This window comes from Tyto alba, unplaced genomic scaffold, assembly GCF_018691265.1.
Source record: "Tyto alba isolate M040663 unplaced genomic scaffold, T.alba_DEE_v4.0 Super-Scaffold_13, whole genome shotgun sequence".
In the NCBI taxonomy this organism is placed as follows: domain Eukaryota; kingdom Metazoa; phylum Chordata; class Aves; order Strigiformes; family Tytonidae; genus Tyto; species Tyto alba.
This window is the reverse complement of record NW_024881275.1, coordinates 39,500,981-39,527,090: the sequence shown is the minus strand read 5'-3', so window position 1 is coordinate 39,527,090 and position 26,110 is coordinate 39,500,981. Positions and strand designations below refer to the sequence as shown.

Below are 26,110 nucleotides of genomic sequence, written 5' to 3'. Positions count from 1 at the left end.
CGTAATACGAGAGCTGGATGGTCTACACCAAGTGTGATGGAGTTTAGAGCAGTGGGGCCAAACAGTCTGCTACCCCTCCTACACCGTGGGGAACCAGTGAGCACAGTTACAGCCCCTCCTCTCATCAGCTCCCCACTGAGCTGTGGTGTCGGTGCCTACCGTCATGTGGTGGACAGCAACAGTATGCATCGGAATAACCATCATGCTTACAGGATTAACTTCTGTACACATAAATGATTTTGAGATATACTTCATCTTTGACCAAGTTATTTTAGACAAAGGGAGCCTGTAGGGAACTGACAGGGGAATCTTTCTGATGGGATGCATCTGACTGAATGGAAATGTCTACACTGAAGAGGTCTGCAACGGTCAAGATCAGAGTTCCCCTTTGTATAGAGGAATATAGGGCCTCATTGGTCATGATTCCTCTCATCATCAAGCAGACACTAAAGTAGTACTGATAGTCATGCTCTGTTTTCCCCTGACTGGTGTGACTTCAGAGATGCCTATATAGAAAATGTTTAAAATTAGGTGAGACAAAATCTAGCATCTGCCTCTCCAGACAAATCCCATGGGACTGACCCACAGCCTACCAAAATCCATGCAAGGCTGTTTGTTGACCTTTCTGGGTCAGAGATCATGCCTTTCTTAATGAAAGAAATACTGTAATAAAGAGTAAGTGTTGGATTTCTTGAGCTCAGCTGCCAGAACTTTCTCAGAAGTGTGGCACAGTTATGGGAATACATTAGGGATGTAATAAAAAGCATTTTCTCACATTAGTCATTGGATGTACATTTGGGTATTGGCCATTTTCCTTTCAAGCCTTGATTTAGTAAGAGAAAACTAGGTCAATCTTTTATTATTATTATTTATTTAGTAACGGAAAACACTGTTTTAACATATGGAAACCTTGGAAAAATTCCAGGAAAGGAAAAGTTTTGACTAAAGTAAGGCATGTACAGACTACCTCTCCACAATATGGGCTGGGCAGGGATGTGCCACTCCAACTTCTCAGAAAATACGTACCAACCCATGTAAAAAAGCCGCACTCACTCGCGTTATCAGTAGTGCTACAAATGACTTTGTGTAAACATTATCCTTATGGCTTTTGCGTCACACAGAGTGCACAAGGGCAAGGTTTCCATGGACAGCAACAAATGTTCTGTATCCCCAAGAGAGTCCTCAGAACCTGGCATGGCCAGGTCTTTATGGAGAGGTCAAGAAAATGCATGCTAGCACCAGCCAAAAAAAAAAAAAAAAAAAAATTCTTCTGTTCCAAAACAACCCCGTATTTCAAATGGTCAAATGTTACTGCCACAAAGTTAGTTCTTGAGGATTTCTGCGCATTTCAACTGTAGAGTGTTGTACCAACTGTGAAAAATACTACAAACTTTCGGGTTGTTGGGGGAATATGATCAAAGTAGGCCAAGTCATACTCCTAGATGCTGTTTCAGCATTTAATTATCAAAGCATCTTGATCTGGACCTGGAGAAGTGAAAGAAGGTTGTTTATACAGAAATAAAGTTAGGTTCCATCTTGACACTTCTACATCCTTCTGGGACCTGAAGGCTATATCATTAAAGGTGATCTTCTCTTGTTACCTACAGAATTGCTTTGTGCTCCAGTCAGGGATGACATTGCTGCTTGTAAGAGACCCCCAAGGCCTTTACAATGAGATATAATATCTGCTGGGAAAACAAAACAAAACAAAACAAAAAAAAATGGTTTATCTGAAGATCATATGTGATAAAATAGCTACTAACCATAAATAAACCCCTTTGCAATTTTCCATACCCGATGACAGAACCCAATTGTCTTTCAAGATTGATACACCCAATATATGGCAATGAAATTCTGGCTCTATATGATTAATTATCACTTATTACTGAATGTCAAATATCAAATTTTCAGCTGCCTGACTAGGAATTTTTAAGTATGTGCTCCAAATTTAGTAAAAAATTTTGGAGGCTGCATGTAAATTCTGTTCATCATGGAACGTGTTTTTATTAGATAATGTTGCTGCAGTGTTCAGAGAATATTTATGCAGAATGATATGACAAACATGTCAAGTATCGGCTACAAATATAGACTAATAAATCATAAGATGTCTTAGCTGTGGGATCAGTAGCACTGTAGAATCTTAATGTGAAAAAATAAAATCTCATACAGCAAAAAAAGCTAATGGTAGAAAAAAAAGCACTAGAAAATGAACTTTCCAGGAATAGCTTTTTACTGGTTAGCATACATGTGTAGCTTCTAAACAAAAACAAGTTTAATATTTCAGAGTAACATGCTTTGTTTGCTTTCTTGTTTTTTTGAGACAAACAGGGCTTCCAAAACATGAGAGGAGCCTCTGCTGAAAATCTTTTGACTTTCGCATTAAAAACATCAGACTCCTCGGTACTAATTCAACATTTAAAAAACCCAACAACAAAAGCTCAGAAAATATATGTGAATTAAAAAAAACCCAGACCCTAACTTTTCCATCATCATAGCCTAAATTAAGCCCTTTTATGTTTTATACTCATTACTGCAGTCACAATTGGGCAAAAGTTTTTCATTATTTTTCAGACTAGTTTATTTTTCTGGGCCATAAAACAACAGAACTATTTGAAGCTTCTTTAAAAATCTAGTAATGGTATGATTTTAAAAATGCCAGTACGGTTTAACCACAACCAGAAGAAATAGCAATAAAGACAATTTACACTGTGAAAGAAACAGTGCAAATTTTTTCCACAAAACTGGTAATGACTGATTTTTAGAATAGTTTTAACAAGTTCTTAGGAACTACACAAGCTGAAAGGAAGTAAACTACAAATAATAACCAGCATTGCCCCTTTTGACTGAGGCTGCTGAGTTAAAACTCGGTGTCTTGTGGATTATTCTGGGTAGGAGGAAAAATAAGTGATGAGTATCTTAGACACAGATCTGTCTGTATGCAAGCATGCACAAAATCATATTTACCTGAGCACAGGAGGTGTTAAAATTCCCAGTCTCTCCACTTGCCTCTCCAGACCTCTTCCAGCCACCCGGGAGCCCAATCAGTAAAAATGTCAGCTTCACTGAGACCAATGGCAAAATCCAGGGATGACTCCAGTGGGACAGGCATTCCTCCTGAAGAAGAAAGCCAGAATGGTGATGATATATTAACCTCCTGACAATCTGAATGGCTCAGAATAATTCCCTTCCTCATTCAAAAGTATAAGACAGTGAAGTGCACTTTGTAAAAAATCCAGTAAAAGGAGGTAAGAGATGGCCATTATCTCCCTAATAATGTTTAATTATTCATGCAAATATGTCATCGGCATTATGTTAGTCACAGGAACCAGGGCCATGGTTTAAACAAGCAAGTAAGAGTCTGGAGTGTCTTCACTTCTGTGTACACAGCCTGGGAAAAATTACAGATCCTCACTCTTGCAGGTAACGTTCTCGGCCCTCTCTGAAAAACATGCCTAACCAGAGCTGGGTGGCTGTCTGTCCAGACTCTGTGCCCTCTCTGTGAAAAATATTCTTGGCTACTTGGGTCAGTAATGTCATTTGCAGAGAATCTGATGGGGAATTTTAGCATTTCCACTGGACAGAAGTTCACTCGGGTGATGTGCTGAGCAGCATTCATTAGCTCATTTTCTTTTCCAAGTTGGTGGCTTTCTGTGTGGCAAGAAGAGAGACTGAAACTTATGGTTTAATATTGTTTTGCCTTGTGAGTTTATATTAGAAACACTGGAGAGCACTGAGAGTTCCCATATAACACTTCTTGACATTCTGTTTGAATTTCTGTAGGTATTTTTCTTTGTGAAACATGAACCTCCTAGGACAGTTAGGGCCCTTCTGGTCTCATACCAATAATGTCTCCAGCTGAGACACAGGAAATTCAAATTGCTCTTCGAATTAAATCACGGGAAACCTTGATTCCTTACTTGTCTCAAGCAAAGTTAATAGGAAACAGATGCACACTCCTGTCAAAACACTAAGCTATATATTGATCTACTGCTGGCTTATCTTTTGGTGTACTGCATTAAAATTATAGTATTAGCTTGTTTTTTGTTTTTTTTTTTTTTTTTAATTAGCATTGCGTTGGTTAGTAGGCTTTTGCAAAATACAAATGAAAACAAATTACCATTTTGTGTTGATACTGATAACTCCAATAATTACTGGCAAAGTTAAACCACTAATTTGATCAAAAATTAATTTTGCATCCTCTGGGAAAAACAGTATCAAAAGTATCATTTATGATCCAAATTGATACAAACGGATGGCATGCATAATCATCTGATGCAACAAAACATTCAATCCAGACTCAAATATTTTGTTTTTACTTCAGCTAACAATATTCTGCTAAAATAAATATCCCCCCCAACACAAAACAAAGATCTATCTTTGTTTTTACACCGCTCCTCCTCACCCCCCGATATGAAACTATGCAATCCATCCACCGGAACTATCATTTCAGTTGCAATGAAAGAGGCTCCTGGGTATCCTTTATCAGAACTACCAAGATAGTGTTTTAGGTTCATCAGTTAGATGATTATATAATGTACACCAAGTAAGCAGCTGCCAGTGACCATATCAGAAAGAAGTGCTACCTTCAAGCTGGTTTAGATCCATGCATACATTGATTATTTTTCTCCTTTGCATTTCTCAGCACTATGAATGGACAACGTCAGTATCTTCCTCCTCCCTCTGAATAGGGGGTGTATAAAAAATACTCTTGCAGTGTAAAAACCATTTTGTAAGAGTCTCATTGATGATTGTTCTGCTTAGTATATACTGGAGTTGGAGATGATCAGGCACATGCCATAGAGGTAGTGAAAAACAGAAAAAAACCCTTTCCTTCTTTGTGAACAAAGCTGGGTTTTTTAATTCAAAGTCTATGTGTAATTCAGAAATATAGACAAAAATTGCTTGTAATAGAAAACAGAGAGAAATCTGGATGTCCAGGTTAATAATATATTTTATAAGTATTGTGCATACAATTCAGGTCTCAGCTTCCAACTGTATATGACTGATGTCCTGAATTCAGAGAGATTGTCCCCACCTGCAAGCACATTACTGCAAGATTAATCAGGCCTATTCATATCTTCATAAAGACTAATTCAGAAACTGTTCACAATACTGAATGTCTCTGTGCTGTCCTGAAATTTATTTTTACTGTGACACAAAAAGTCAATGTTTAAAATCTGTCATTTCATAAACTTGACATATTTCCCCAGCTGCACCAATTCACAGCATGCTGGTTTATGCTTCTCCTTCCATTATTCTCCCCGTTCTCTCTTCCATCTCCCCAGCATGTTGGGAGTCAGCGAGCCTTTAATTTACCTGTCATTTACCACTGAAGAAGCCCCTTAGCAAATGATCAACTCTGCCTTCCAGATTTGAAAAGGGGTGTATTTGTTCTCTAGTCCTCATTCTTTCCTAAAAATACATGGTATCTCAGAAGAATGGTGCTGGTCTGGACCACACGTACCAGTCTTATCAGAGCCCAGTCCACAGTCACACTGGTATTCTCCCATGCTTTAACTGAGGTTACTATGAGTTTATATCCATTTCAGTTTGCTTTCTTGAACACATCAGCTTATTCACCCCTGGAGACCTCGCATTTTGCAGCATGCTGAGGAGGAAATGGACCAGAGGAGCTGTAGCTCCCTTGCAAGAGCAGAAGTTTCTCCACATTCTAGTTTCTTTATCAGCATCTCAGTGAGGAAGGAATGAAGACCAAAGGTGAAGCAAGGAATGTTTTTGCAGTGCCGCCCCCCTCTCCGCTATCGGCTCCTGGGGAAAGCCTCCTCGCTGTCCCCAAGGGCCCTCCAACTTGCCCCTGGGTCGCGCAGCTGCCACCACCTTCACTGTGTACCATGGACATCAAGGCAGTGACAGAGTTAAATAACAAACTTATTCCTGTTGTTGTTTATATCGTTCTTTCCCGGTCTTTTTTCCAGAATGTATTTTCATAATCTTCCACTGTAATAGCCTCGCTTGCTAAATGAAGTTTTTTGCTTTCAGCTACAAAGCAATCTTGCACTTAGACAATGAAGTAAGTAGAAGCTGATAAGTTTTATGCCTTCATTGCTGCACTGGCAATAGGCCTAATCTATCAAACAAACCACATGTCATTAGGAAATTCCATGATGGAGGCTTTTGACAACCCTTTGAACATTGTGTCACGGGGGGCAAGAACTGCACAAGAAAGGACTGCAGTAGTCCTCATTAAATGCCTGTCCTCAGAGGGAAAAAGTAGTTACATAGCAGTACCCCTGGTCTCCCACGATGAAAAGCACAGTGGTTCAAACCGTGCAGGAGAAGTATGAAAGTAGAGAGGCAGGTAACACGATCAAAGTAGGTGTGAGAAATGCCAGGAGTTGAGATTTGGGAAGCAGAGGAACTGCCAGGGATGCGCAGCATTGGGAAGGGGATTCAGAAATTGTAGCAGAAAACTGAAGAATACTTGCTTGAGGGTGGGGAGAAAGAGTGGTGCTGGTTTTGATTTTATTTGTATTCATGTCCTGTGCAGAGCACCTGCAAGTGCTTTAGGCTGATGATGGCTGAGGACTTTTTTTTTTTTTTTTTTTTTTTTTTTTTAAGATGGATACAGCTTGCCAAAGGAATGTTTCTGGTATAGCAAAGTATACTGGGATCGGGACTTTCCATGCAGTATAAAATCATTCACCAGATGTCTTAAACTTCATTTAGGCACCTTTTTTCTTCAGGTATTTGAGCATTTTCTGGGAGCAAAACTTAGGTATTTTCATCACCACTCTTTCTACTGCTCCTGGATGTTACATATATTAATCTTACATAACTGAGGTGAGATAAGAAAATACTATTATCCTGTGTGACACAGGCAGATGTGGCTTGCCCAGAGATAGCCTGCAGTGATTAACTCCTGAGCAAGCATGCAAATTAGTGGCCTATTTTACCCCTGATTTCATGTCTCTTGCTGTTTCCAGTCACTGAATAAATCTGAGATAACAACTGCTCCCTTGGTTAATTTAGCACCTGTAAGTCCCAGCACGTTAAAGCTGCCTTACTTCTTGTGCAGTCTTGCCCCATCCTCTTAAGTGGCATTTTGCAGTTTGTGGCTGAGGTCAGGTCCTGCTCTCAAACACAGCTGGACCAATCTTCTCTACCCACAGACTTATCCAGCCCATCTCCTCCTCCATAGACTCAGCCATAGTTACCCAGATGGTTGTATATTTTGTACAGTGCTGTCCAGTTTATCCTTTTTGTTTTACTTCAGACATTATGAAAAGCTAGGGTGTTTTCTTAAAAAAACAACTGTTTTTTTTTTTTTTTCTTTTGTACACACACTGTTGGTCTGATGTAACTCTTCTTGACTACTTGAATTTCTTCTTGACTACTTCCTGATTACATCAAGGTCAAAATAAATCATTTCAAGTAGTGTGTGTGTGCTATAGCAACACACTGAGGCAAGTTTATGTATTTTTCATGCCATAAAAATCTCTTAACATCTAGTTCAAATGACTCATTGCAGTTTCAGCAGGTTATTACCTTCTTGAAACACTAGTAAATTCAGTCTCTCTTCCTCAGTTGCTGCATGGTACTCTGTATTTCTGGCTATTTCCCATCATAGTAAAAAAATTCAGAGAACAACGCCGACAGAGGCAGGAGTGCCCTCTCACCCCTAATACCACCCTACTCCCTCACTGTCCTTCTTTGGTAATGTTTGGGTTGGGTTCTGGATGTGAAACAAGCTGCCTGACAGAAAAGTGCCTTGATGTTTGCAATGGTAGAAAATTCCTGTCTCCTCATTAGTTTATTTACTGTGTTTTACTGTAGGTTTGAATGCTGTAATTCTTTTTAATGATATTAGGAAGAAACTGTCCTGCCACTTGGAAGCGACTGAATTTTTTGCAGAAATAAAAAATACTTTGGAACATCAAAATCAAAGCCTTAACTATAAACCAGTCATAAATCGGTGGTCTGGTTTTCTCAGAAGTATTTCAAGGAGTGATTTACTCCTGATGTCACATCTCTTGCCATTCTTGCTGGAGACCAACTTTTGCTGACACAGACTCACTATGTCAGAAACAAAAGCCTTTATTAATTCTCTTAAGTGGATTCTGGACCAGGCCTGAGGGAGAGGTCAAAAATAACAGAGGGAAGAGGATTACCATTCTAGCTGTGCATTGGCAAATAATGTGCTGGTGCAGAGGGAGGGGAAAGAAAGAAAAGGAGAACAGCTTCTCCTCTCCCAGGGCTCCCGGACAAGGGGAGAGGGGCAGGGGTGTAAGCTGCTACTTTAGTTTACATTGTCAGATTGGCGTTGTTTTGCCTGCACTGAAATTTGATGGGATTCTTTCTGTTCACAGCCATTTTTGAGAGCTGCTTGGTGTTTTTTACAGTCCTGCTTTCTAACTCTACATGGCCATCCAGGCTGAGGAAGGGATGGGTTATAAGATGGCTCTGTACGTGTGACAAATGTAGCTGAGATGAAGAGGGAACTCAGGCTGAGCTAACTTACTTGAGGACAGAAAGGGCAGCCAGGTAGGAGGGTTGTAATGTCTCCTGTTGAAGCTTTTTTGAAGGAAAAAAAAAAAAAAAAAAGGAAAAAAAAAATCTGTTTATGCTTTCTGGTGTCAGGGCTGGGGGCGGGGGGGGGGGAGGAGCGCATATCTCTGTTCTTAGGTCTGTTACTGAGCAAGAGAACCTGGGTTCTTGTCCTTACACCTAAAGCTTTACAGAAAAACAGTTTTGTGTAAGATGAATACTCAAGCATTGCTTCTTGGTGCCCCCCACAGCAGCAGCTGACACCCATGGCGTTTCACACCAGCTGCCCGCGTCCCTGGCTCTGCTCTCCCCTCCTCCCGACGCTGAGGGGTAACCCAAAACCCCACGCAGGTGATGACGGCCCCTCTCCTCCCCCCTGTGGTGGCCTGGAGCGGGCTCCCCACGCCGGTCTGCGGGACGGGACGGGACGGGACGGGACGGGACGGGACGTGGCGGGCGTGGGCGGCTGCCCGCGTCCCTGCGGAGATGCGCGGGTGTCCGGTCCGGGCACCTCGAGGGGTGAGCCGGCTCCAGCTGCTGGATTTGTCCAAGTAACCCCGGTCGCCGCAGTAAGCGCCTTCGCGGGTTTAACAGCCTTCGGCCGGCTGGGCAGCGTCCAGTGGCCGTGCCCGAGGGGTTTGGGTGTGCTGCACCCGCACGGCTGGTACGAGCAGAGACCCCGTTCTGCACCAGACTTGCCTTTGGCCGCAGCTCTCCTGCTCTGAGCTTCACCCTAGGAAACCGGTGAGTAGGCAGTGGGGATAGACGGGGCTTGGAGCATGGATGCAGGCTTAAGCCTTAACGAACAAGAGAGCAGAGTCTTTTTGCCTTCAGTCCTCAGCAGTAATACAGAACCCATCGGACTCCCTCTTCTAGCTGTTTACCTGCCTTGGTTGCTCGTTTTGGGAGCCCGATGGCAGAGACTAGGTCTTAGTATGAATTTCCGTGTTTTCTAGCTGAAAGAAAGTACCACACAAATAACAGAGGCAGAAACTAAGGCATTTAGTTCTTATTTTTGCAACAAGTTTATTTGGAGCTGGATTATGCTTGGGGGAGCTACTGTGCGCTGAAGTCAATGCTATCCTGCCTTGGCTGCTCTGAACAGAAGCTGTGTTGATTGAAAATGCTTGCACATGGGTGCAACTACTCCTCCCACTCAGAGCAGGGCATGCCCTATATCCCTTTATTTTCCTTCCAGAGTCTTGCTTCATTATTCTGCTAAATTGCAGAAACATCGTGTGTTTCTTCATCACTCTTAATAGCTGATTAAGTAGTTTTGTTCTTACATACTCCAACAAGCCCTGTTCTGCAGGGCTGTGAGTTAGCTAATTCAAACCTGGGTTTAAATTTTGTAATGAGAATGGAGCATATCTGTTATATGGAGATAGTAAATCACTTTAAAGGTTCCAGCAGAAGATTAGAAGATCCACCTACGCTGTTGGCCTGTACCTATCATGCAGCTGTAGTTTGCTGTGCAATCAGTTTTTGTCCCTGTACTGAACTGTTCGAAGATTCATGGTTAAATGCAAACTTGATCATAGAGTTTACATTCCACAAGTGGTTCAAGCAATTTAAAATGAACTTGACCTGACTTTTTAACCTTCTTACCAAGTTATGCAGACTGTTTGTACTGGCAGGAGGATCTAATGGTTGGGGTAAAAAAAGGAAAGAACGAGAGTCAATCTTCTTATCTTAGCTGAATCACTGCTCCACTGTGTGACCTGTGCAAAGCCCTTAGTCTCAATTGCTTTACTGACTTTTTTTTTTTTTTTAAATAAGAGTACTTTGAGAGCCAAATCTACCACTTGAAATGTGATTTTCTTGTTAAATTTATGTCTGCTTTCAGAAGAATTATCTAAGCATGGAACATACTATATAATGTCAAAAACAACACAGAGATATTGGAAATAGGTTGATATCTCTATTGTGAGTCCTCCAAAATATGAACTGGTCTACCAGTACACAAACCTTTACCGAGGGCTGCCAACAATTCTTGAAAGTCACTACAGCTTGCATGGGTTTGGTCATGACTTCTATTTTTCTCAGAATTCTCTGAATTCTCAAGGACTGTGACTTTCAGGCAGTTAATCTCACCTTAAGATCTCTTCCTCAGAGCTGAATCATTGAAGTTTAGAGCCTCAGGACACTTTCAGAGTGATCCTCACCTGGCCATTCAACAAAGGCATGACCAACGAAGTGGCTCTTGACTTTCTGTCATTCCTGAGGGCTGTACCTCTGAAAAATGCCACAGAGATACTAATTATCCAGGAATCCCTCAAACTCTTGCAAACAGCAGCTGCTATTTTGTACGCTGTTTCACACCCAGAACATAAGAGAACAATTTACTACACAAACTGCTGTGTTCTTTGCAATAGCTCAGTCTGTATTTCTTATCCTTAAATTTATTTAATTGATATGCATTCAAAATTAAAAGACTGCCACTAAATCTCCTGATTTTGCCACAAGTGTAGGAAAATTCCCATAGGCTGTGGCTGAACATACATGCCACACTTCTTTTAGTCAGAGTAAATTCCTTGTAAGTATGGGCCACATCTTGCCATCTGTCTGTGGAAAAAACCACACCACCGATGATGTTAGCATATGATCAAAATGCTCTGAAAAGAGTGGTTGCAATATCAAGCATCACAATTTAAGCAATTATTTCATTCTTCCTTAAGAAAAAAACCAGCAAGAAATAACATCTTACCCACTTTTTCTCTTAAAGAAATACCATGGGATACCCAGCATGGAGCAAGGAAGAAGGTTCCCCTTGTCTGCTTTCTTCACGTCAGCAGCACTTGGTCTCTAGTGGAGGTATGGAGACAGGCTGAAGTCGCCTCTTCCAGCAAGGATGCTGCCTTTTCCATTCTCTTGGGGTTTCCAGGGATAGACTGTCTGTGTGTGTGTACGTCCACACCATCTCCCACAGTGCAGAGCAGGCTGCCCTTGCTAGGGAGGGACTGACTGTGGAAAACTGGAGCAGAGATAGGAGAATGGGAGATTACAACTGTGGAGAGAAATAGCTGCTCAAGCAGACTTCCCAGCAAGGGAAGAGAGCTCTGCACACTTTGGTCAAGTAGCACGAGAAAAAAAAAAAGAAAAGTGTAAGTACAGACTCTGTGCTTGATTTGAGCCACAGATTTCTCTTTTAGAGGATAATTGGTGCACTCACTTACCTTTGTTGGGATTCAGAAAAGGACAAGCAAATAAAACGGTTTTGAACAAAAGTCAGGTAAATAGCAGTGAAAAGGTCGATGCTGTAAGTGCACAGAGAGTGCTGCTGATCCAGTGAATAGAAACAAGCCACTGGGGTCATGAGTATGACTGGGGTGTCAGTATAATCTTTCATTATCCAGAGAAATCAGGCTCCTCTCTGTTAGTGTCCCTTTAGTCCTTCAGCACTGAACAGGACTGATTGACACTGTTCTTTTCACATTACCTTAGCAGTCTCTAAAGAGCTAACCATGGGTTCATGTATTTAATGCCCACTGAAATTACATGTCATGGGTCTTTTGGAGAATTTTGGGTTTGGTTTTCTTTTGTTTGTTTTTGGTTTTGTTTGTTTATTTGCTTGTTTGTGGTTTGGTTGTTTTTTGTTTGTTTGTTGTTTGTTTTGTGGTTTTGTTTGTTTGTTTTGTTGTTGTGTTTTTTTGTTTGTTTTGGTTAGGTTTTTTCTTCCTGAAAAGGCACTAATGCTAGAATTGTTTGTGAAAAAGGCAACTGAATGACTGGGCACCATTGTGGGAGTGGGGAGAGAGGCTGGAGAGGGAGTGGGTAGCAAAGGTGGAAAAGAAAAATACCATGTTCAGATTTAAACAAGGCAGGAAATAGACAGTAGGAATACTGAAAGATATAATGGCCATGAATTCTCTGTTGTGAAATTATCGTGTCCTTGCAGGCTTCTTCTTAGGGATTTGACACCTCTTTGCAAATCATCCATTCATTTCAACAGTCACATCAACAACTAGCTGCTGACTGAAGCCTGGGAAATGACAAATTTATTATTGTAGCAGAGTTGGAAAAAAGGTGTTGCAGTAACAGTCTCACTGCTGTGCAAAGGGAAAGAACTTCTTTTAAATCTAAACGTGTGTTTACCTGTGTGCTGTGACACAGCAGCGCAGATACAAAAAATGTCCAGTGGTATCCTCAATAACTGAAGGAATGCTAAGTCCCAGGCCCATCTTCCTCTGAGCCAGGTAGCACTTCTGTGAGACAGGTGGTCCCACAGCAAGCTCCTGCGGGGTTTTTGCGATTCCTGGAACCAGCACAGCAGCAACCCCGTAGCACAGTGGTGACAGATCACTAGGGAATCCGTCTCCAAGACGAAAAGCTGCAGCAGGCCCAAGCCCCGGTGAGGGGTGGGTAGTACAGACACATGGAAGTTTCTGCTTGCAAGCTGGAGAAAGCGCTTGCCCTCATTATCACAAGGGCTGGTGTTACTACCCTGCTACAGCCCCAGGCTAGCAGACCGGCTGCATGCCTCAGAGATGGGTTTGGGGTTCAGCTCTGCCCCCCGCCTCTGCCCTGCTCCACTACAATTCTTGCCCACCCACGGAGAATCGTAAGAGTCCCAATACCCAGAGGAAGAGATCACTGCAGCTTTACCAAAGATCAGGGTAATATTTAGCCATTATTCAACTCACAGATACAGACTGGTAATGCTGCAGTAACATTTCCTGACCTACATAGCCACAAAAAGCCAGTGCTACCCCTAAAAAGTGTCTACCTGCACCACTTGCAGAAAGGGTGTGATGGTCACTGCCCAGACTCATCCTCATTTATTTCCTGTTGGAGAGAAGGCAGTGAGGTACAAGTATTCTTGTGTGCATTTATTTGGAAAATGGTGACGCGGGGTTTTTTTTTGTAGCTTTATTGTTTTGATTTTGAACTGTGATGCTATGCCACTTCTATGCCAGATGCTTCAAAAATAGGTCTGGGGGAGTGAGAGGCATAAAAGGCGTCAAAATCTGGGAAACAAGAAGAAAGGAAGTCTGCAGAACCCTAAAGTATTACTAACGTAAAACTAAGGGAAAAGTGGAGGCCTACTTATACGGGATCCTTCCTGGGCACAACAGGTCACCTTTGATTTCTAAGATAAATTTCACATTCCACAACTGTCCTCTGATTTCAAAGCATTTTTTCAAGGTGAAAAAAACATCATCCACATTTAACTCATGGGAAACAGCATCTGGAAGATCTGTTCAAGGTCACACAGCACATGAATTTCAGAAACTGGAAAGAAAATAAACCAGTATGATTTTGAGTATTTTCCCTTCATCACTGGCTCATGCAGCTTTCCCTTGGGAGACAGTGACTCTCACTGCCTGTTCAGTCACAGGACCGGCTCTGCATCTAATGGGAGGTGGAAACAGTCTCCTGTCTGCATCCCACTTCAGACATAGTTTTTAAAACTGCACCTATTCTTTCTAAGACAGCTTCCCTGAGAGTGCCGCAGTCTGCAGAACATACAATAGGATGAGCTCATTCCTTTCTCTAAAAACCCTCTGAGAAAGAAGAATTACGCTTTATTGATACAGTCAAGGTCATGATACTGCTTTCTTCTATTCACACCCCACTTTTAGAAAGCTAACAGAGACCAGGTAACAAAAATAGCAAATCTCCATGAGAATTTTGAGGCTTCATCTTTCCTGAGCAGATGAATCACACAACAAAAGACCATCCTCTCCCAAGCATTGATGTCTCTCAATAATTGTTCTACACCTTGCAGGATGAGGGGGCCTTGAATGCATTCTTGCGTGCTAGCCTTACTGTGTCAACGTCCTTATCAAAGAACCCCTGAAGCTCAGAGTCCTTTACCATGACTGATGCTGCTGGGCCTTCTTTTCCCCAGGACCCTGTCCCAGGAGGCTGATGTCTGCTATCACCCTTCACTCATCCAGTTCTGATCTCTCTGTGGGGGAATTGCTCTGCTACACTTCAACAGGAGGGGCTTTCACCAGGTAGAGAGCAGAAGAGGAATAGCCTATGTTCATGATACAAGCAAGCCTCCAGAAAACAGTAGAAACTCATACGGGCCAAGCCACCAACAGGAAACATCTAGCAGCAAGCAGCAGAAGAAGCCTATACCTGAGGTGACCAAACACCTCATTGTTACTGTCAGTAGGACAACTCATTGGAAATCGCTTTTTAAATCACACTTGTAGGCACTGTCTGTTGTGCTCAACCCACTTTTGTCGGGTACTGTGCTGTGGCTGACCCTTTTGAGGAGTACAGCTTCCAGCTTTTCCATCTTGGACACACAGGAGAAGGGGAATATTCTGACTTGGCACAGTTCCCACCTGCAGCAAAGTTGGAGTATGCTACCATATCTTCTGCATCACTCCAGAGGTAACCACCTACCAGGTAATCACTGGCAAAGGGCATCACAAACATATCCTCTAGTGCAGCAACACCCACCTGTAGTAAGGAGGGGAGTTGGACAGTGGGTAAGAAAAATGGGATTTTACTGTCATTGGTGCTCTAGGAGGTGGTACGATAATCAGGAGACAGGCAGGACTGGGATTTGGCAAGGAATAGACTTGTCTCTCTTACTTGTCATGATAGGAAAATAATGAGTTATGACACTATCGCAAGGCTTTCTTTAATCCCTTCATATGTTGGTTTTGAAGGATGGCACGGCATCATTTGTAGGGGCCATTGCACCAGTAACAACCAGCAGCTTATCACTGCAGGCTGAATGATCTGTTGTACAGATCTTTTGTGGTTTTTATTGCAAATGTGTTAAAGAAACAAAACTGCCATCATGTTCCGTCATTCTATGAATGGGTTTTCTGTTTCATAGCCTCAGACAAATAATGATGTAAAAGAAACAGAAATAAAATTAAAATACTTCAAGAACGTGGAATTGTAGCAATAGTACTACATTTGCAGACCTTTTGTCAAATGCATTTGCCTTTTTGATGGGACATAATGTCTTCTTTCTTTATATATACCTTTTCAAATCATTATTTTCAAACCAATTATTTCTGAGGTCAGTATTGTGCTCTGTTCAAAGAACAGAACAAAGTGCACATTTGAATTCCTCTGCTGAAATACATGAAAGATAAAATGAAAACATGTCAGCTTATATCAGCTGAGTGCAAGTAGGAGTGACTGACACATTTATTGAGATTTTTTTCCCAGCCACAGAGAGGTTAATGATTACAGGAGCCAATTGGAAAAAAAAAAAAAACCAAACAACAACCCATATTTGATTTCAAACTGCATCATTTTCCAAGGTATGTTTTAGTGTTTATTTCAAAAGTTTCTGTTTCAAAGCATATCCAAGTAGTCTAGAACAATGAGAGAGGCTTAAAAAACATTCAACAAAACCACAGAATCACTGTTTGGACTAATCAGTGGTCTTGTTTAAATATTTTTACAGTAGTATGACTTGCCAAATCTCGCAGCGAGGCTCTCATAATCACCTGTGTCATGCTCTATAGTTTTGTACCACTGGCAATGCAATCCAGCATTTTTGAAAACAGAACTCCCTAGGAGCAAAAGAAAATCTGTTCTCAACACTTCACACATCCCAAATCTCTGAGTCAGGGTACCAAAAACTAGAGCACAGGCTCTGGGAAAACAACTTACTTTTATCCCCAAATATGCGCTTTACAGTTAAAGCTTCAAGACTGCAAGGGGTGGTAAGTTAGATAAGTCATGTAAGAGACATGATTTATTTTATTAGAACGAAGAAAACTTTGAAATGTGCTTCTTTCCCGTCAAGTTTACTCCATATACAGGAAATGAAAACCAGTGAGCAGAGGATGGTCACCGTACCACAGGTACCCTGTCGCTGCAGAGCCGTGTGCCAGGCAGCCCAGTTCAGCTCAGCCCAGGTGTTGGATCATTCCCTGTCTCAATCTGGCTGTACTCCATAGCTGACAACAAGGTGCTGAACAAGTATTCTCTCCCACATTTAGCTTGTTCACTCAGAGCAATACTCTGCATTTAACTGCCACTTTTTGAAGGCTGCACCTAGATGAAACGCGAAACTGATAAACAACTGAGAGCTGCACTTAAGTGGCAACAAAACGACCTTTGCATTTTTTAATAAACATAACATTCAAAACACAAAACAAAGGGGGAAAAAAATAAAGGAGAAAAAACAGCTCTGTAAATATGTTCAGGCTCTTTCACCATACTGGAGAATAAAACTAACAAAGAATCTCTAGGTAAAATAAGTTGGGAGCTATATGGCAATTGTAACACGAACTGTATGGTTGTTTATGGCCTACTTCTAATCCTTTTACAGCGTTCAGGTAGCAGGAAAGGCTTTGGACAGATGTAGATGGATATTCAGGCAGCAGAAACCACAAAGCAGCCAAAAGAGTCCACGGTGTATTATTCACAGTCAAGCAACAGAGTTCCTTTTCCATCACACGGCTGCAGGTGTAATTGAATGCTTCAGAAAGCATCACCACTGCAGCACATGAATAATCACACCAGCCAAGACTGCACTGAATGAACATTATCTACAATGGCAGAAGGCATCAAGGAATGCAAAAAAGGCATCTGCTGGGAACATTTTCAAATGTTGGAAAAGAAACCATCAGCAATTTGAACTTTTCTGATCCTTGAATTACCAAATCCCCAAAATAACTGAGAGAAAAATAAATTATTCCAATTGCAGTATTTTCTCTGTTTTGGGGAGCTTTTCTGGTTATTAAAAAAAAAAAAAAAAAAAAGTGTAACTCAATTATAATAATTAGAATGCTGTAACTCAAACTGGAATGCTTTTCTTTTCCCTTTAATGTTAAGGTTTTAAAACTTGTAGCATGCATGTTTGGAGTAAAGCAAAGTATTGCATGAGCTTCACCAGTTGCAATACTGAAAGCTCACCATTTGGATGTGACTACAGTTTGCTTGCCACAGGGCTGTGTCAAAACAGAAGGCCTGGAGCCAGGAAGCCCTCACACCTAGCCCCGGACATGACACAGATGCTTTTGGGTAATTTTGAAAGATATTAAGTGCCTCCTGTGAGACGCGGAGATACGGCCCTGGCATGGATTTCTGCTGAGGTGTCTCTTCTGGAATATCATTTATCTTTGCTGCTGCTGTGGCGAGGAGAGAATGATGTAGAGGAGCTGGATTTTGCAATACTGTGCTTGCACTGCTGACATGCCAGATAGCAAAACAACTGGTAGCACTAGGATGGATAATGTTGCTAGCTTGTGCTTGCTGCATGTAAAAACAAACAGAACAAAAACCAGCTGTAAAGACTGAACTCTTTAAAGAGGTAGGTACAGATCCTGGAGGAGCTAGGCACGACTGACCCACGTTGGGCTCAAATAAGCAAACACGGTTTTCTACTGTTATGTATGAAGAGCTCTTGTAGCACATTAATGAAACCCAAGGTTGGTTTACAGGGCAACTTACATAGGTGTGTACCAATGCACTGATGACTTGCTGGGACACTGAACAGTAACTCCCATCTCCTCAACCCTCTCCCCCCACAGGTCCCCACCAGTAACAAATACACATTGGGCTCATGTTCCTTTCATCTGCTTTATCATTGTGTTACATAAGGATAGCTGGCCAGCACTAAAGGCTGAAGCTGCGTCACTCTTATAACCATATTTAGAAGGTAAATTACAAGATTTCAGGAGAGCATGCAAGTTTGGGGCACACACAATAACAGGTAACTTTGGGGCTTACGTTACCTTTGCCAATGAATGGCCTTCCAGTTACTGAAGTTTCAGTACTTTTGACAATAAATGGCAGGTCAGTTATTGAAGATTAATAAACATACTGTTGCATAGATCTATTTATGTAAAACTTCAGCAAACAGTATGGAGATGTCAGCAGAAGTGGCAATATCTCTGGATGCTTTCGGCTACTGAATGTAGGGATGACATTGCCCTCTCGTGGGTAATTGCTGAAATGGAAAATGGCAAGCTCCAGTGCTGCTGCCAGCCTGGTTTATTAATCCTGCAAATCTCATTACAGTAGGCTCTTTAACCTCTCAGAATTTTCATTCCATGTGCTCAGGTCATTCAGAGCTGAGAACTCATGGCATGCTGCAGGACCGAGACTTAGTCTTGGTTAGAAAACTCAGTGTGTTGTTTAGGACTACACCTCTGATGTTGTGGCCCAGAAGCAGCCCTGTAAAGGCCAGATACCTGAGCTCAGGATTCTTTCTACTGGAAGAATACAGGGAAAAGCATCACTTTTTAGTGTTCTAGCCTAACAGCTAACACACAGAGCTAGGCCACTGAGAGTCTAACATGGCTAGGACTGCTTTGCCTTAAAAATGCCCCTTCTTTTCATCATCAAGTCTTTAACCTAAGTAATTCAGGTCACATCTAAAAGAGGAGTTCATGCAGTACAGAGTGGAGGGATGGAAGCAAGATGAGATTCATTTCAGAAGACTTATAAACTGTTTGTGGACTGTATTGAAAATCTGTGGTGCAGAGTGGGTGATTGGCCTGCTACAATGGTTGAAGATGTTAAAAATTCGTTGTCCTGAGGGGTTACATATTACAAAGAGAGATGATTTTGATTTTTGCCTAGATTTTTTCAGAGAACCTATTTGTAGAAGATTAACTATTTCATTATTATACTGGGGATGGAGGAGAGGGAGCAAAAGCAAGCAGGAGAGGACAGGCTGAGGGTGGGAAGGTTGAGGACAGCCTGGATTGCCTTGACTTAAGCAAAGCAGTAGGTTTCCTGTGCTCAGAAATGTTTCTGAAGTCCACATTGCTGAAATCACAAAAATGCCATAATCGCTTATCTCAGAATACCTTTGTGAAGGAGGCTCACTATTTATACAGGTGGGTCACTCACAACAGCATACACAGGATTATTACAGTAAGTATGGCTGCTGGGATATTACTCATTAATAAACATTCTCTTCTTGACACCAGATGGATATCCCCAGCTTCTGTCATTCACTGTGAAGAACAGCTGTTAACAATCACAGCAAAACTACCTAAGAATACATTAAACTGTCAAAGTGCTGGTTGAAAAATGACTTACCTCCCTTTCTCCCCTATATATATATATATATATATATATAAATGTTGGTAGGAACTTCAGCAACCAAGTAAAACCTTAATCTATCTAAGTCCCTTTCTCCCCTATATATATATAAATGTTGGTAGGAACTGCAGCGACAAAGTAAAACCTTTATCTAAGTCCTTGCTCAAAACTGTCTCAATTTCAGTTTATTTGGGATGGAGAACAAATACTGAGACAACAAGCAACATCTTGATCAGAGAACATACAGTACTTTGAAGATTCAGCTAACTGTTGGAGAGATGGGAGGTAAGAGGACTATCTAACAGATCAATGCACACAGAAGGAAAACACATTCAGACAGCTTGCCTTTCAGGATAGCACAATAGAGGAGAATGCAAGCACTTTTTAAAAACAGCTACCTTTATTGTGTGGATATTGTGTGTATAAGGTGTTTAAAGGAGAAAAAATGGTTGCAGTGGTGCATCTCTAGATGAAACCCATTGGGTTAAAGCTATCAGTAAAAGGAACTATTTCAGGTCCACTTTTATACAATTGCCAGAGCTTAGCTAAGGGAACGATGTCACGCTGAGGTAAGCAAAGAAGTGCTGGGGTTTGAGCTCATGCTGGCTCTGGGGCGGACAGGCAGGCAGCACAGCACCCATTCTGTCCTTGCCCTGTCGCAGCTCAGCACTGCAGGGCAGGTGAAGCAAGCAGCACCCCAGGGGCAAAACCAGAGGTGGCCTGCGAGCCCTCCACGGGCCCTCGGCATCCCCAGGATCCGCCCAAAGCACTACAAATAGCCAAAAGAACCCCCGCTGTGAACTTAGTGACTGCTGCCTGGCACTGCAGTGGCCTCGTGGCTCCTTCCTGCCACATCTGACAAGTTTCCAGTATCAAAAAGAGAAGGTAGCAGCTGGCTTTCTGGCAGCAGCGGGTGTTTCACCAAGTTTTGGGGATCTGCTCTGGCCTACAAACCTGAGAATGTCTTGTCTGAGTGGGAAGAGGGTTGAGGTGTCCCAGTGGAACCCCATCCCTCCACTGTAATTCCATCCTACCTGGACCCTCAAGTAACACGCACACCCCAGCCTCTTCTGCTCCAGTCCCTGCCTGTCCCAGTGCTGCCAGTGTATCCTAACTCAGAATTACATGGCTGCAAGACAAAAATTCAACTTCTCCCACTCCATATCATCCCATTCCTTTCAAATGCCTCCCTAAATTCTTCACCCTGAGCTGCCAATCTTCCCCCGTCTTCCTATCCCAGTCTAAGCTCTCTGTCCAGAAGCCAGATGCCTGCTGCTTGGTTCCTCCTGCTCTGCCCGCCCAGGTACTGCTGCTCCGCCTCCCATGCAACAACTCAACAACTCTGGCTTCTGCTTTCGCAGACTAAAAAACACAGGCGCGAGATGCTTTTACCAAAACACCTGCTTGGGCAAGACTCTGAGAGCAGGAAAGTAGAACATGTCCTGGAAAAATGGGTACAGTAGCCACAGCACAAGCGTACTTAAGTATGTCATTAAGACAAGTGGACAGTATTCCTGTCTCTTTAAAATGGGTTTAGAAGGTACCTGCAGTGACTCTGCATCCTTCCCGTGTCCTACATTATGTCTGTTGTCATGAGTGTGCTGGAACATCATCATTTTTCTCGGAGTAAATATTCTTTTCATATGCTGGAACTATGTAATTTTTTTCTTGGAGCAAATATTCCCTCTCTCTTCCCTTTTTCTTTTTTAGGATATACATACATTTGGTGCTGTGGGTGAGTATGCAATTAACATATCTTGCTATCATGGTGTTTTTCATTTGTACATCTCTGAAGAGAAAAACACAGATGCATGAAGACACAAACTCATTTAGCAATTACAGCTACAGGCTTTTTGACTATATTATGTCTCATACTCACAGCAAAAGGTGGTGCTTTCCAAATACTTCAGACCAAGAAAACATAACTTTTCACATTCCCTTACAATCAGCTTTTCTAACAGAAAACATTATAAAGGTAGTATGGTTTTGTGAATCACCTGTAGATTATTTACCACAATTGTGCAGTGAGTCCACAGCCATAGGTGGTTGGAAACCACTGGCTTAGGAATCAAATCACACCATAATCTGTGTTCAGGTCCTGACATTGCCACAAATTTCACAGGCAACCTTTCCAGACACTTTCATTATGTCTTATTTTCCCCATCAGTAAAATGAACACAGATCATATCAGCTGCTTCTCAGGATTGTTGGGATGGCTGGTGTTTCAATAATGGTGAAATCTAGGTGGATGTGATCAGACAGGCACAAAGTGTCATTATTATATTTTACCATCAAATAAACTCTTTAGTTTAGAGTTAGATTTCAGACTTTAAGGAAAGCAGATTATGAAATTGAGTAAAATAGCCAAGGACTAAACAACAAAGAATGCTCACCATCTTTCATTAAATTAGTAGTTTGGGAAAAAATATCTTGAATTAACAGTCACAGAAAACAGGCAGATTCATCTACAACAGAAAAAAGTCAAACCAAACAAACAGCCATGAAAAAGAAAATAATTCTGCCATTAGCTACTGCCTTGCCGTCTCTGGAGCTGGGTAATTGCACAATTTTTCACAATGTTTTAAAAAACCTGAATGCTTTAGCCACTAAATAATGTTCATTTTCTTTTGTATGGGACAACTTTTAAGCCACCATTTCCCTGGCTGGTTTCATAGAATCATAGAATGGTTTCGGTTGGAAGGGACCTTAAAGATCACCTAGTTCCAACCCCCTGCCACGGGCAGGGACCCCTTCCACCAGACCAGGCTGCTCAAAGCCCCGTCCAACATGGGCTTGAACCCTTCCAGGGAGGGGCAGCCACAGCTTCTCTGGGCAACCTGTGCCAGTGTCTCACCACCCTCACAGTGAAGAATTTCTTCCTTACATCTCACCCAAATCTACCCTCTTTCACTTTAAAACCGTTACCCCTCATCCTATCACTACCCTCCCTGACAAAGAGTCCCTCCCCACCTTTCCTGTAGCCCCCTTTAAGTACTGGCAGGCTGCTCTATAGGGTCTCCCTGGAGCCTTCCCTTCTCCAGGCTGAACAACCCCAGCTCTCTCAGCCTGGCCTCATAGAGGTGGTGCCCCAGCCCCCTGATCATCTTTGTGGCCTCTTCTGGACTTGCTCCAACAGGTCCATGCCTTTTTTTGTGCTGGGGGCCCCAGAGCTGGACACAGTACTCGGGGTAGGGGTCTCACAAGAGCAGAGTAGAGGGGGTGAATCACTGCTGGCCACACTTCCCTAGATGCAGCCCAGGACACTGTTGGCTTTCTGGGCTGTGAGCGCACATTGCTGGCTCAGAGTCAGTCTTCTATCCACCACTACTCCCAAGTCCTTCTCCGCAGGGCTGCTCTCAACCCACTCCTCGCCCGGCCTGTATTTGTGCTTGGGATTGCCCCGACCCCTGTGCAGGACCTTGCTCTTGGCCTTGTTGAAATTCATGAGGTTTGCACGGGTCTACCTCTCAAGCCTGTCAAGGTCCCTCTGGATGGCATCCCTTCCCTCCCGTGTGATGACTGCACTACACAGATTGGTGTCATTAGCAAACTTGCTGAGGGTGCACTCAGTCCCACTGTCCATGTAACCAACAAACATGTCAGACAACACTGGCCCCAACACCAACCCTAAGGAACATCACTCATCACTGCTCTCCACTTGCACATTGAGCCATTGACCGCAAATCTTTGAGTGTGACCATCTGCCAATTCCTTGTCCACCAAGTGGTCCATCCTTCAAAACTACGTATCTCCAATTTAGAGACATGGATGTCATGTGGGACAGTGTCAAGTGTTTTGCACAAGTCCAGGTAGGTGACATCATTTGCCCTTCCCTCATCCACCAGTGCTGTAACCCCGTTGTAGAAGGCCACCAAATTTGTCAGGCATGATTTGCCCTTAGTAAAGCCATGTTGGCTGTCACCAATCACCTCCTTATTTTGCATGTGCCTTAGCATAGTTTCCAGAAGGAGGATCTGCTCCATGATCTTAGCAGGCACAGAGGTGAGGTTGACTGGCTTTGCAGCTTCTAGTATTTGGGAGGAAATAGTTTTCTACAAAAATAAATTTTAAAAAGGATCACTGCATTGTTTCTCATAAAAGATCTTTTTCCTAGTGGACGAATCATGTTGTTTAACTGAAGGCTAGGAAATGAACCTTAAACATCTGCCCTGAAATCTGCTATTTTTCTTGTGCTTACTAGTTTTCATTTGTGAATCCATTTGCTGTTTTCATAGTAAGAACAATGCTCTTCAATACATTTTTGCAGTTATGAGTCCTAAGAGAAAAAACATTCTGCTTTTCATCATTGTTACTTCCATCAGTTTGCTTTTGCTGTTATTATAGTCTATAGCAGCCCAGCTGAGGATTTCCACCTAGTGCAATATAATGCAAGAATACCGCTGGTCCACAATATTCTATGACATGAATCATTATTTCTGAGCATGCTGATAAAAATGTTTAGACTTGTACACTTTACATAGAGAATAATAGTTACTTTGGTACATAATATGAACTACTTTGCATTGTATTTTCCTCTACAATTATGGCTAATGCTTATGTAAATTCTGGAGATGTTCTCAACCAGTAACGAGGGTTAAACCGAGAAGATGGTATCCCTAAAGATCAGTGTCACAGTCGTGGTAAGATCAGTGCCAGAGAAGAAAAATTCCATTGCCGTGCTGAAAATCAACCTTGAATTATTTAAATCCCATTTAAATGCTCTTTTCAGAATTTAATTTAAATAGGCAATGGACCCTGTTCTAGGATAGGGAAGAATTTATCTTCAAGAATCTGTCTGGTCTCATATGGAAACTTGTGCATTCCAGGGATAGTTTATGAACGTGGTTTAGTTTTTCTCAGGAGACTTCCACCTGTCTGAGACAGAGTGGTGATGAGCTAACTTCCTGAGCACTGTCAGCAGTTCCAGACATGCCTGGAACTAATAATGTGTTATCTCACCCTCTGAACTAGGAAGAAAATAGGAGAGGGAACAAAAAAACATTGTTAAATTAATTTTAAATAGAAGCACTGTTTTATAGTTTCTTTTGTTTTACACACAGCATCAGATTTCCGGCTATGATAAACTACATGAAGTATGTGCACTGGGATCAGACCTTGTAGTGCATCAGGTCAGTGAAATTCCTTAAGTATTTGCCATCCAGAGACAGAAATGGAAGACTGATGAGCAATTTTCTTGCAGCAATTTGGCATCAGGTTTAGGAGAATCAAAAAAATTTGTAAATTTATGCAACCTTTCATGGAATAAAGTAAAATATTTATTTAAAGAAGTGGTATTTCATCCTGGGCAATCACTTGTGGGAGAAAAAGACGTGTTTCAAGGCTGTTAAAAATCTAGTGGCATAGCTTTGTGCCTTTTTAAAATATTAGAAGGCCATAATAAGCTGCAAGCTTTGTGAGTCCATATTCTCTTTTCAATAAAATAGATTTTTAAGTAACAGTTTCATTTTTCAAGCTAATCTAGAAGATAAAAGGGATTCTTAGTGTGGTGTCTATCAGGAATAAAACCAGTAAGAGTGCTGCTTTGCTGATAAAATCTGATTAACATGGAGTCAAGAATGCACCACTATACTAGATGAGAGAGATGATAAATTTTTTTAATTAATTTTTTGTTAAATTGTATATTTGTTACCCATCCTGGGTAACTGATACGAACTAGAAATTCTTTCCTGTCTGATCCAGAGGCCTTTTTGCTTTCTTTGAGTTGTTAGTTATCTGTGGTCAATCACCAGTTATTTCTTGTTTATTTTCAGTGTCTTAATATGGCAATTTAAGTCTTAAAGGAATTTTCTGAAGTATTACAGAAGTAAAATGAAGAATTATCTTCATGCAGTAATACATTGTTGGATAGCTTAGGTTTTGTGTGCTTCAAGATGAACTGTTTCTGGGGAGATCACTTGATACCAAGTGATATCAATCACAGTTCTGAACATTTAGATCAGACATACATACACAGACCTTAAATTTTAAACTTTGTTTTCCTTCTTAACTTCCAGAATGTAACTCACCGGTGTTACGACCTGGACTGGGAGCTCAGGGAGTCGTAAAGGTTCTGTGATCCTCATAGGTTAAATGAAGGTGAAACGACACCAAATGACCTAAACTTGGAAAATGATAGTAAGCAATGTGGTCTCTTATTCATACATCTATAAGAAATAAAAGAAAGGAAAGAAAAGAAAAAGGACGGACAATCAGGTTTACCACTCCAAGTTCCAACACTGTCTCAGGTCTGCTTATCTTGAGTGGTGGGTACACACACAGCAAAATTTGCTGTCACATTTTAAGTTCATCTTATCAGCTGATAAGCATACTTGACAAAGACAGGCAGGTATTCCATGAACTCATTTCCATGGGAGACTACTGAGGTGATCATGTTCCCCCCCTACCACTTTTACTTCTTCCTCATTTTTTTTCTTCTTGAGTAATTGTCTAGCCTTCAGCTTATTAGTCTTTTTGGCCTGAACATACAGTTTCCTTTGAGGCTTACCTGAGGAATTTGGCACTATAGCAGCAAGAAGTGGAGCCATGCATCCTTCCGATACACTCGGCGCTTCCTTGGGCAGCATTCTTTAGGCTAATCACAAAGGCCACAACTTGTCCTTGA

The 26,110-nt window shown here is 41.8% G+C and overlaps 1 long non-coding RNA gene across 1 annotated transcript; it reads right to left on the bottom strand.

Moving 5' to 3' along the window:
• Nucleotides 1-854: 854 nt before the first annotated feature.
• Nucleotides 855-26,110, bottom strand: LOC116964708. The gene is made up of 5 exons (XR_006164888.1): nt 25,515-26,110; nt 11,213-11,479; nt 10,600-10,740; nt 2,965-3,114; nt 855-1,685 (listed from the first exon to the last, which is right to left on the bottom strand). It is a non-coding gene; the product is annotated as an uncharacterized LOC116964708 (long non-coding RNA).